Consider the following 11563-nt stretch of genomic DNA (forward strand, 5'->3'; position numbering starts at 1 on the left):
TCCTGTTTCAGGCTCTTTTCTTGAGCCCTGTCCGGGCCCACAATGTTGCCTCTATAATCTTCTGGTGGGACAACCAGAAAATAGCTGGCCTTTGAGAGAGAAATGCTGTATAATATCCAATCTCTCTAGATATTCAGCCTTCATCTTCCATGTTTCCTGCAACATGTGCAACAACAGCATCTCTCAGTGAACCCACTGAGTGGGTGACAGGCACTCAATGCCTACTAGAGGTTTATCTGTTTGTGGCATCCCTTCAAGGGCAATTGGGCATCCAGGGATAATATTTGGGCCCAAACCCTTACCACCCTTCTCCTAAAGTTACAAACATACCCCTGGATCAAATCTCCATTCCACTTTTATGGAACATCCAGTCTGTTGCCTCTTATCAATTTGCTCTTAGTTCAGTTCAGTTCAGTCATTCAGTCATGTCCAACTCTTTGCAATCCCATGGACTGCAACATGCCAGGCCTCCCTGACCATCACCAACTCCCAGAATTTACTCACACTCATGCCCATTGAGTCGGTGATGTCATCCAACCATCTCATCCTCTGTCGTCCCCTTCTCCTCCTGCCTTCAATCTTTCCCAGCATCAGGGTCTTTCCCAATGAGTCAGCTCTTCTCATCAGGTGGCCAAAGTACTGAGTTTCAGCTTCAGCATCAGTCCTTCCAATGAACACCCAGGACTGATTTCCTTTAGGATGGACTGGTTGGATCTCCTTGCAGTCCAAGGGACTCTCAAGAGTCTTCTCCAACACATTTCAAAAGCATAAAATTCTTTGGTGCTCAGCTTTCTTTATAGTCCAACTCTCACATGCATCCATGACTACTGGAAAAATCATAGCCTTGACAAGATGGACCTTTGTTGGTGCTGTCTAGGTTGGTCATAACTTTTCTTCCAAGGAGTAAGTGTCTTTTAATTTCATGGCTGCAATCACCATCTGCAGTGATTTTGGAGCCCTCCAAAAATAAAGTCTGCCACTGTTTCCACTGTTTCTCCATCTATTTGCCATGAAGTGATGGGACCAGATGCCATGATCTTCGTTTTCTGAATGTTGAGCTTTAAGCCAACTTTTTCACTCTCCTCTTTCACTTTCATCAATTTGTTCTTAAGCCACTTACTAACTCCTACAACCAGGACCCTGCCTCTTTGTAGGCAACATTACTCTACCCCATTTATTATTATTAAAATACTCCTAACACTCCTAACAGGACCAGATAACCTGTTCCTTTGGCATTACTTCTGTTATTACCTAAAGTGAGTCTATGAGATGTTTACCATTGGAAACACCCTAAACTGCTCTTGTGGAGGACTAAGGGAAGAAATCAGTGACTTACATTCCCTCAGAGTAATAAGAGGATAAGGCTTATGACTATTTCTCCAGGTTCCCAGTCTCAGGGCACAGAATTGGATTGCTTTACATCATAATATCTATTCCCATCTGTGATGGACAAACCAGCAATGAGTTAAGATTACAACCCCTTAGAAAAAAAGAAAAAAACAAAACAAAATGAAAAACTAATAGGCCTCCTATTTCCATGGGTGGACTTTCTTAAGGATGAGGCTTTTTGAAGCTTATCCTACCCAGCACTGTTGCAACCTGAGAGTCAGGCATCCCCGGGTCAGAGTGCAGATCCCCAGGCAGGCTGAGGCGTGACAGCCTCCTGGAGATCAAATCGCCAGGCAGGTCAAGGCAGGTCAGCCTCCCGAGAATTGGGTCCCGGGGCAGGTCTAGGCATGCTGACCTCCTGGGACCCCTGGACAGGTGGACGCCCGAGCAGGCTGAGGTGTGACAACCTTTCAAGGACCAGATTCCTAGGCAGGTTGAGGCAGGTTGACCTCCTGGGACCCCCGGACTGGAGTTGGGCACCCTCAAGGTCTCCAGTGTGACAACTGGGGTTGCCTAGACCTGCCCAGGGACCCAATTCTCGGGTGGCTGACCTGCCTCAACCTGCCTGGGCATTTGATCTCCAAGAGGCTGTCATGCCTCAGCCTGCCTGGGGATCTGCACCCTGCCTCAGGGATGCCTGACTCTCAGGTTACAACAGTACTGGGTAGGATAAGCTTCAAAAAGACTCATCCCTAAGAAAGTCCACCCATGGAAATAGAAGGAGGCCTATTTTTGTTTGTTTGTTTTATTTTTGTTTTTTCTTTTCCTCCCTGTCATCACTGTCTTTCAGAGGGGAAATAACCAATCCACTTCCTGACAGATGCCCTTGAGATGCATCTTTGATAGCTGGAAGCTGTTCAATCCTCAAACCCTAAGGACAAGTCACTTAAAATTCTTTTGTGCCACTGCATGGCACATTATCCTCTGGGGGACAAGGAACACTGGCCCGAGGATGGGAGTTTAAGTTACGATACCATCCTGCAGCTAGACTTATTCTGCAAAAGACAAGGGAAATGGACAGAGATCCCCTATGTCCAAATTTTCTTCCACCTAAGAGATATGAAAGAACTCTGTCTTAAGTATGGGATTGTTGTACGCCCTAAAAGTGAGCCTACTAGGCAAATGGTGTTAGGTACAGACAACCAAGAGAAGCAAGCCTCCCATGAAGGCTCACCTCCCATGGCTCCCGAGTTGCCTGATGTTCCTTCCTTGTATCCAAACATGCCCCCATATCTGGGAGCACCCCCTCCACAGAAGCCAGTTTGAGTATGTCCCCTAGTTGAAACTGGAGAATTTGGACCAACCCAGATCCATAAGCCGTTCTCCAAGACAGATCAAACAAGACCTGGGAAGCTATCCAGATGACCCAGGCAAATATATAGATACATTCCAACACATTACCTTGGCCTTTGACTTGACATGGAAAGATATCATGGTCATATTTAGTCAAACTTTATCTGGACCTGAGCATGCTAGGGTCTTAAAGGAAGCCTGAAGGTATGCTATAGGGCTTCACATGTCAAGCGATAAATACCCCATAGGGGAAACAGCGGTCCCCTCCTTAGATCCTAATTGGAATTATAATGACCCTGAACACATCTGGGAAAGAGATCATTTTCTGATCTGTGTAAAGGCAGGACTAAGAGCAGCCCAGCAAAAAGTAATCAACTATGCCTTGGTCTCAGCAATAAGTCAGCAGTCCAACAAGAACCCCACTGCCTTTCTCGAAAGGCTAAAAGAGGCCCTCCAAAAGTTTACCAATCTGGACTTAGACTCTTACAAGGGACAGGTGATTTTAAAGGACAAATTCCTGTCCCAATGTGCATCAGACATCAGGATAAAGTTACAACAGCTACAGCAGCAGGACCCTGCTGCATATTTAGATGAGATGGTCCAGACAGCCACCAATACCTTTTATAACAGAGAACAGGAGAGGGAGGCCAAGGCCCATGAAAGGGATAAAAGGAAAGAGACATTCCATGCCCAAACGCTGGCCGCCCTCCAGGGAAGCCCTATGGCAAACCCCAAGTCCTTGAAGGACAAGGCACGAAGCAAATGCCTAATCTGTAGACAAGCGGGACATTGGGCCAAAGAGCATCAAAACCATGACAAGTCTCCTAAAACAGCTGGCTACAAATGCCATCAATTGGGACATTGGGCAGCACTCTGCCCTGGGGACCCAAGAGCCTCAAGGTCAAGCACCAAGCCTTCCCTCACCATGGCTCAACAGGACTGAAGTGGCCCGCTCCAGACAGCCCACCTGTTGCTGGAGCCAAGGGTGCAACCAGATGTGGCAGGTAGGTCCAAGGATTTCTTGGTTGACACAGGGGCTACCTACTCTGTCCTGACCTCCTACTCCAGAGCCTTCTCCTCCCAAACCTGGGAGGTGCTACAGGAAAAAATTTTACTTTTAGGTGCTACAGGAAAAAAAATTACAAAAATACCCAGCTGAGCACCTCTTTGTTGCTGGGATGGACAAATATTTTTCCACCAGTTTCTGGTGGTCCCTGAGTAAAAGAGATATACTCAGTAAAGTGGGGACCACCCTTGTGATGGGAAGCTTTTCAGTCCCTAGAGCCCTACTGCTTCTGGTTACTACTGAGGAACCCATTATACCCTGTCCAATAGGGAAGGGCCAAAACTATGGGAGGACAAAATTAACCCCCAGGTGTGGGACCAGAAAACTCCAGGACGACCCCACCAAGCTGCACCAGTTGTCATTGTCCTCTGAGATCCTACTCGGTTTCCAAATCGAAGCTTCTGTTCCAGAAGAGAAGCTCAGAAAGGACTACAGCCTCTAATAAATAAATCCCTTGCCCGTGGGCTGTTGGTCCCCACCAATTCATCGTGTAACACTCCAATCCTCCTTGTAAAGAAAAAGGATGGGACCTGGCAAATGGTTCAAGATCTCTGGATCATAAATGAAGCTGTAGTCCCCCTGCATCCCACAGTACCCAATCCCTATGCAATCTTGGGAGAAATCCCACCCAGTGCCAAGTGGTTTACAGTCCTGGATCTCAAAGATGCATTCTTTTGCATACCATTGGCTAAAGAACCCCAATATCTTTTTGCCTTCAAGTGGGAGGCTCCAGGAGAAAAATACCAACAGATAACTTGTACAGTATTACCTCAGGGGTTCAGAGATAGCCCCCACATTTTGGGGCAGGCTCTTAGCCGGGATCTCCTAGATCTGGACCTGGGACCTAATAGGAAAATATTACAATACATAGATGACCTACTAATCTGCTCTCCAGATGAGAAAAATGCCAAAAAACATGCAATTCAAGTTCTAAACTTTTTGGCAGAGAAGGGATATAAAGTGTCCTGTGCTAAAGCCTAGATGGTCGAGACAAAGGTCACTTACCTGGGAGTCCAGATTACACATGGGTCTAGGAGGCTGTCCTCTGATCTGGTACAAGGAATTCTCCAGTTGCCCTCCCCCATGACTCAAAAACAATTGCAAGCTTTCTTGGGGCTAACTGGGTATTGTAGAATCTATACCCCACTATGGTCTAATTGCCCAGCCCTTATATGAAAGCTTGAAGGGATGGGATGATGTGGGATGTCTCAAAAGAAGGCAGAACCTACACTAAAACAAGCCTTAACTCAAGCACCTGCTTTGAGGTTGCCAGACTCAGAAAAAGAATTCCAACTTTATGTCCATGAAAGAAAGGCAATAGCCTTGGGAGTGTTAACTTAAAGGTTGGGATCTGAGCCCCAGCCTGTAACTTACTTATCCAAGAGGCTCAACCCAACTGCCCCAGGCTGGCCTCCCTGCCTTCGAAATCTTGCTGCTATTGCAGTCCTGATAGGAGATTCTTTAAAACTCTCTTTTGGGGGCAAACTAACTATTTTTACCAGCTGCCAAGTAAAAAAACTCCTAAATGGGAGAGGCCATTTATGGATGTCTGATCAAAAAATCCTCAGATATCAAGTTGTGCTGATGGAAAATCCAGGCCTGACTATATCACCTTGTGAGGTTCTTAACCCAGCCACCCTCCTGCCTACACCTGAGGGCTCTCTCCCCTTTCACTCTGTCTAGAAACCTTGGACCACTGGACAAAACCCTGAGAGGGATTGTCAGAAGATCCTCTGACTAATCCTGAGGGAATCTCATACACTGATGGAAGCAGCTTTGTCTTGAATGGAAAAAGAGCCAGATATGCAGTAGTCTCCAATTTTGAGACCATAAAGGCTAAACCTTTGCTACTAGGTACTTCAGCTCAGTTAGCTGAGCTCATGGCCCTGACTCGAGCGTTAGAGCTGGAAAAAGAAGAGAGTAGCCGTTTACACTGACTCCAAATATGCCTTTCTGGTGCTAGATACACATGCTGCTGTTTGGAAAGAAAAGAGGCCACTTGACCACCCGAGGGCCCCCAATCAAATATGGTGATCAAATCCTTAGGCTCTTGGAGGCAGTCCATCTGCCAGATGAGGTTTCAGTCTCCCACTGTAAAGGACACCAAAAAGGGAGCACAGAAGTGGCACGAGGGAACCAAGCAGCTGATCAGGCAGCTAGGAGAGCAGCATTACAGAACCATGACCTAATAGGGATTGCCACCTTAGTTCCACAGACTAATTTGCCAGAAACTCCTTCATATACTGAAGGTGAGACTCTTAAAGCTAAAAGTGAGGCATTTCAGGAAGATCATATGGAGTGGTTCCAAAAGGAGGGACTCCTTTTTCTGCCTGGGAACCTCCAATGGAAGTTGGTTAACTCCTTACATGCCACCACTCATTTAGGGGAGAAGGCCCTCCAAAGATGACTAGAAAGTTCCTTCAGAGGAACAGGTCTCCAAATGACTATAAGGCAAGTGGTCTCCTCTTGTCTAACTTGCCAATTAAACATCCCCCCAGGAGCTTGAATATCCCAGCTGGCCCAGCCTATCCAATGATGTGGAGCCTACCCAGGAGAGAACTGGCAGATGGACTTCACCCAGATGCCAGCTTCTCAAGGGTATAAATACCTATTAGTCATGATAGATAGCTTCACAGGATGGATTGAAGGCTTTCCCACCCGAACTGAGAAGACTGAGGAGGTGGTAAAAAAAAAAAAAAAAAAAAAACTGCTCCATGCAATCATTCCGAGATTTGGTCTGCCCAGATCATTACAAAGTGACAATGGGACATCATTTACTTCTAAGGTCACCCAAGGGGTCTCGAGAGCATTGGGCATTACTTATTATCTCCATTGTGCCTGGAGGCCTCAGTCTTCAATAAAAGTAGAAAAAGCCAACCAGTTCTCAAAATCAGTGATAAAAAAGATAACCTGGGAGACCTCTCTGGGATGGAAGGAGGCTTTACCAATAGCTCTCCACCCATATTGGCCCTAAGGAACAGCTTGGTCTTAGTCCTTAAGAGATGCTATGTCGGAGAACTTTTGTTTATGTCAATGACCTCTTCCTAGATCCAGAGGCTCAGACCCTCCAGTCTTATACCATGGCCATTAGGCAATTCCAACAAGACATATGCTTGTGGGGTGCCAACCAGGATCCAAAAGATTCTAAAGAGCCACCACTATATGCTCCAAGGAGTCAAGTCCTAATTAAAGTCTGGAAAATGGGTCCCCAAAGGCTCAACTCCAGCCCACATGGAAGGGCCCCTACCCTGTAATACTTTCTACCCCCACAGCAGTCAAGGTACCAGGACATGACTCCTGGATTCACTACTCACGAGTCAAGCCGTGGAAGAAAACAGAAGAGAACACTCAATACCCCTGTGAGCCCCTGGGAGATCTCAGAAAATTGTTCAGAACCACAAATGAGTGCCGTTCTAATGAACACCCCCAAAATTAAGTTTCTGGGGATAAGATTTCTCAGGACACTCTAAAGAGCCAACAAAGCTTGGCAGGGGTTGTGCTCCAAAACAGACAGGAGATAGATCTCTTGACCCCTGAACAAGGAGGGACTTGAGCCATCTTGAATGAGACATGTTGTTTCTGGGTAAATCAGATCAGATCAGTCACTCAGTCATATCCGACTCTTTTCGACCCCATGAATTGCAGCATGCCAGTCCTCCCTGTCCATCACCAACTCCCAGAGTTCACTCAAACTCACGTCCATCGAGTCGGTGATGCCATCCAGCCATCTCATCCTCTGTCGTCCCCTTTTCCTCCTGCCCCCAATCCCTCCCAGCATCAGAGTCTTTTCCAATGAGTCAACTCTTTGCATGAGGCCAAAGTACTGGAGTTTCAGCTTTAGCATCATTCCTTCCAAAGAAATCCCAGGGCTGATCTCCTTCAGAATGGACTGGTTGGATCTCCTTGCAGTCCAAGGGACTCTCAAGAGTCTTCTCCAACACCACACTTCAAAAGCATCAATTCTTTGGCACTCAGCCTTCTTCACAGTCCAACTCTCACATCCATACATGACCACAGGAAAAACCATAGCTTTGACTAGACGAACCTTTGTTGGCAAAGTAATGTCTCTGCTTTTGAATATGCTATCTAGGTTGGTCATAATTTTCCTTCCAAGGAGTAAGCGTCTTTTAATTTCACGGCTGCAGTCACCATCTGCAGTGACTTTGGAGCCCAGAAAAATAAAGTCTGACACTGTTTCCACTGTTTCCCCATCTATTTCCCATGAAGTGATGGGACCGGATGCCATGATCTTCATTTTCTGAATGTTGAGCTTTAAGCCAACTTTTTCACTCTCCACTTTCACTTTCACCAAGAGGCTTTTTAGTAAATACCTCCAGCTAAATTAAAGAAAGTTTAACAGTCTTCGAGAAAAACATTCCAGATCCTACAGGACCTCAAAGAACGAAATGGAGAGTTCTAGGGGTGGCTACAATCTCTCCTTGGGGATCCTTCTCCTGGTGAGGGAGGATTTGGAGTTGGCTGATATCCCTACTAATCCCTGTTATCACCATTTGATGCTGCTTATGATTGCTCCATGTATTAACAATTGTCTAACCCATTTTATCTCTGCCCAGGTCAACAAGCTACAACATGGGGTGCCCGTTCAACAAGGATGTATAAAACTACACCTGACCATGGGAAATATCACTCACCCTTAGATGGACACCGCTATACAGACTCTGAGGATTGCGATAAGCAAGAGGGGGAGGCCCAATGCCCCTTGCTGTCCCAGCTCAGCAGGAAGTAGCCAGAGAGACCTTGACGCCCTATTCCCAAAGAATTGGGCCACCCACCTCTTGAGGGGGGAATGTTAGGTAGTTAGAATAGGAAAAAGGGGTCCAAAATGGTGGTGGCTAAAAGACAAAGAGAAAAACCCATAAAAATAGAACAAAGGAAGGTCCAAGGACCGGAGTGAGAACCTCAGGTGAAACAAACAGCCCTCCTTGCTAGCCCAGTTTACATAGGGCAGGCTCAGGGGGAGGAGAAAAATCTTACAAAAAGAGGAGCCAAATTTCAGCGGGGGGTTTCTCTTCTCTTTGCATCTTTTGGGTCGGCCCACCCTCACACCTCAAGGACGTATTTTCCTCTGCTTGCCAAATAAAACTGAGCTGTAACATGGAGCTATAACACTGGTCGGTCCTTCACTGCAAATTTTTGCTGTGGCGAGATGGAACGAGGGAAGTTATACACTCCCCCAATACGATGTTATTAATAACTTCTATGACCCTGCCCTGTTACCCATCAGCCAGTCAGAGAACTGTGCCTAAGATGATCACAGATGCTTGGAACCCTCCTCCCTCACCTGACTTTTAAAAATGCTTGGCTGAAACACTTCAGAGGGCAGGGGGTGTTTTAGAGCTCATACCACCCACCTCCTTGCCTGGCCCTGCAGTAAACCTTTCTTGGCTCCAAACTCTGACATCTCAGTTTGGCCTCACTGCGTCAGACTCACAGACTTGGGCTATCATTATCATAATAGTCTTGTGACTAAAATCTTTAAACAGCAGCATAAGATCTCTGGGTCTCTACATATGTCTGTGTATGTCTATGAGTATGTTTTATAAATGTGTAATTTTTTAACACTGTTGGATGATATTGCCAAAATTAATTGGTGAGGAGCTCTAATTGGCTTAAAGAAAATTAAGCATTTATATAAATCAAGTGTACTCTCAGAAATATGTAATATGTTTTTCAATTTCACATAATGTAGGATAAAGTTTGCTGAATAAAAGCTACTTTAAGCTTGTCAGTGTTGTTAGGGGAACCACTGATAGAAACTGCCTACCCTGGCCAGGCACGAGAGTAACCACTTGAATGAGTTACCTTACAACCGGAGGTCCTGGTAAGGAATACAGAACTAACAAGCTACCAACAGCCAGAAGAATTCAGGAAAGGTCAAAAAGAGAGAGGAGACTCCAGTCCATATGCCCTACTGATCTCAGGTGATCTCGACCTGCAGTGGCTTGAAGCAGGATTTTGGTTCCCTGGCCAGAGATTGAAGTCAGGACTGGCAGTGAGAGTGCTGGATCCTAGCCATTAGACCACGAGGGCCAGTAGCTAATGTCACCTGTGACAAGGCTCTGGCCCATTGGCTTTGTAGAAATGAATTCCCACAAAGAGAAAGTAATGAAACAAGTGAAGTGTTTATTAGGAGGGAAAAGGGTACATGTGAATTGACTCACACAGGCAAGCACCCTCATGATAGTTGGATTACTTCTACGAGGCATTTCTTCTGTATTGCCTCCGGTTAATCATCTTGCTTGGCCTAGTTCTGAGTGTGTACTTGGTTTATCTCAGGGTCCTCCCCCGTGTGTGACTTCCCCTTCTTTTGGCCAGAGGAACCTTTCTGCATACATGTCGTCAGGAAGATCTCTTGACCTCAAGTATGAGAAATATGTGGGCTTGGGGCTTCCCAGGTGATCCAGTGGCTAAAACTCTTTCACTCCCAGTGAACACCAGAGGCCTGGGTTCGATCTCTGGTCAGGGAACTAGATCCTACCTGCTGCAAGTAAGATTCTTATGCCACAACTAAAGATCCCACGTGCTGCAACTAAGGCCTGGCACAGCCAAAATAAATATAGTTTTTAAAAAGAAAGAAATATGGGGTCTCTTATTTAGACAGGACTCAGCTCCCCTCTCCCTTCCTGCTATTAATATTATCTTCATCTTGGAGTACCTGTCTACAGGGGACAAACTCCAGCTGTTCAGCCTGGAGCTCATCAATCTCCTGCCTCACTACCAACCTCCCAGAATCCCCTTACTGGAATTCATCTTGGCTGAGTAATGCACGCACCACCAGGAAGGACCCTCAGTCAGAAAGACTGGCCAGAGACAACCTGGAAACTAATGGCATCACCATAAAACCCAAGTCTATGAGCCACAGGGCAGAGCAGTTCTCCTGGATTCCTTTACGCTGCTGCTCTCTGCCCAGGCATCCCTTTCTAATAAAGTCTCTTGCTTTGTCAGCACATGTGTCTCCTCAGACAACTCATTTCTGAGTGTTAGATAAGAGCCCACTCTGTCCTTGAAGGGGTCCCCCTTCCTGAAACTAAGAGTCATGTGTCCAACTCTTGAGACCCCATGGACTGTAGCCTGCCAGGCTCCCCTGGCCATGGGATTCTCTAGGCAAGAAAACTGGAGTGAGTTGCCATTTCCTTCTCCAGGGGATTTTCCTGACCTGGGAATTGAACCAGGGTGGCCTGCATTGCAGGCAGATTCTTTACGGACTGAGCTATGTGGGAAGCCCCTTCCTGAAACAGTTTGATTAAAACAGGCATGCTTTTAGAAATAGCAGCATTAAATATAATACTTTTGTAACTGAGAAAGATGCTATGGGACCTTGGTGCAGATCCCTCCCCCATATCCTCTGCTTTTATCTTCTTCCTGAAGTACCTAGATAATATTATCTGATGCACATTTCCTGAATTGTTTTATAGATGCTAAAGCCACCACCAAATGGAAGAAATTAACTACTTGATCATGAGTAGTAGCTTCCAGACCAGTTGGTATCTGACTAATGTCGATGTTAACTCCTACCGCACTGCCCTGTTACCTCACCATCGCCAATCAGAAAATTATGCACAAGCTGATCACATACCCTGGGACTCTACTCCCTCATCTTGCCTTTAAAAATGTTTTGCAGAAACCCACTGAGAAGTGTGGGCTTTCTGTTCACTAGCAAGTTCACTAGCTGTCCTGAGCTCACCTGCCACCCTGCAGTAAACACTGCACTTTACCACAACCTGGGTCAGTAGGTTGGCATTACTATGCCTGAGCCAGCAGACCCACATTTGGTTCAGTAATACTTTTATTCTA

General features: G+C 46.2%; 1 long non-coding RNA gene across 1 annotated transcript; it reads left to right on the forward strand.

Annotated features, from left to right (window-relative positions):
• Positions 1 to 1870: 1870 nt before the first annotated feature.
• On the forward strand, positions 1871 to 10716 carry LOC132344817 (uncharacterized). The gene is made up of 2 exons (XR_009493824.1): positions 1871 to 3686; positions 8323 to 10716. It is a non-coding gene; the product is annotated as an uncharacterized lncRNA (long non-coding RNA).
• The last annotated feature ends 847 nt before the right edge of the window (positions 10717 to 11563 follow it).

This window comes from Bos taurus, chromosome 3, assembly GCF_002263795.3.
Source record: "Bos taurus isolate L1 Dominette 01449 registration number 42190680 breed Hereford chromosome 3, ARS-UCD2.0, whole genome shotgun sequence".
Lineage (NCBI taxonomy): Eukaryota > Metazoa > Chordata > Mammalia > Artiodactyla > Bovidae > Bos > Bos taurus.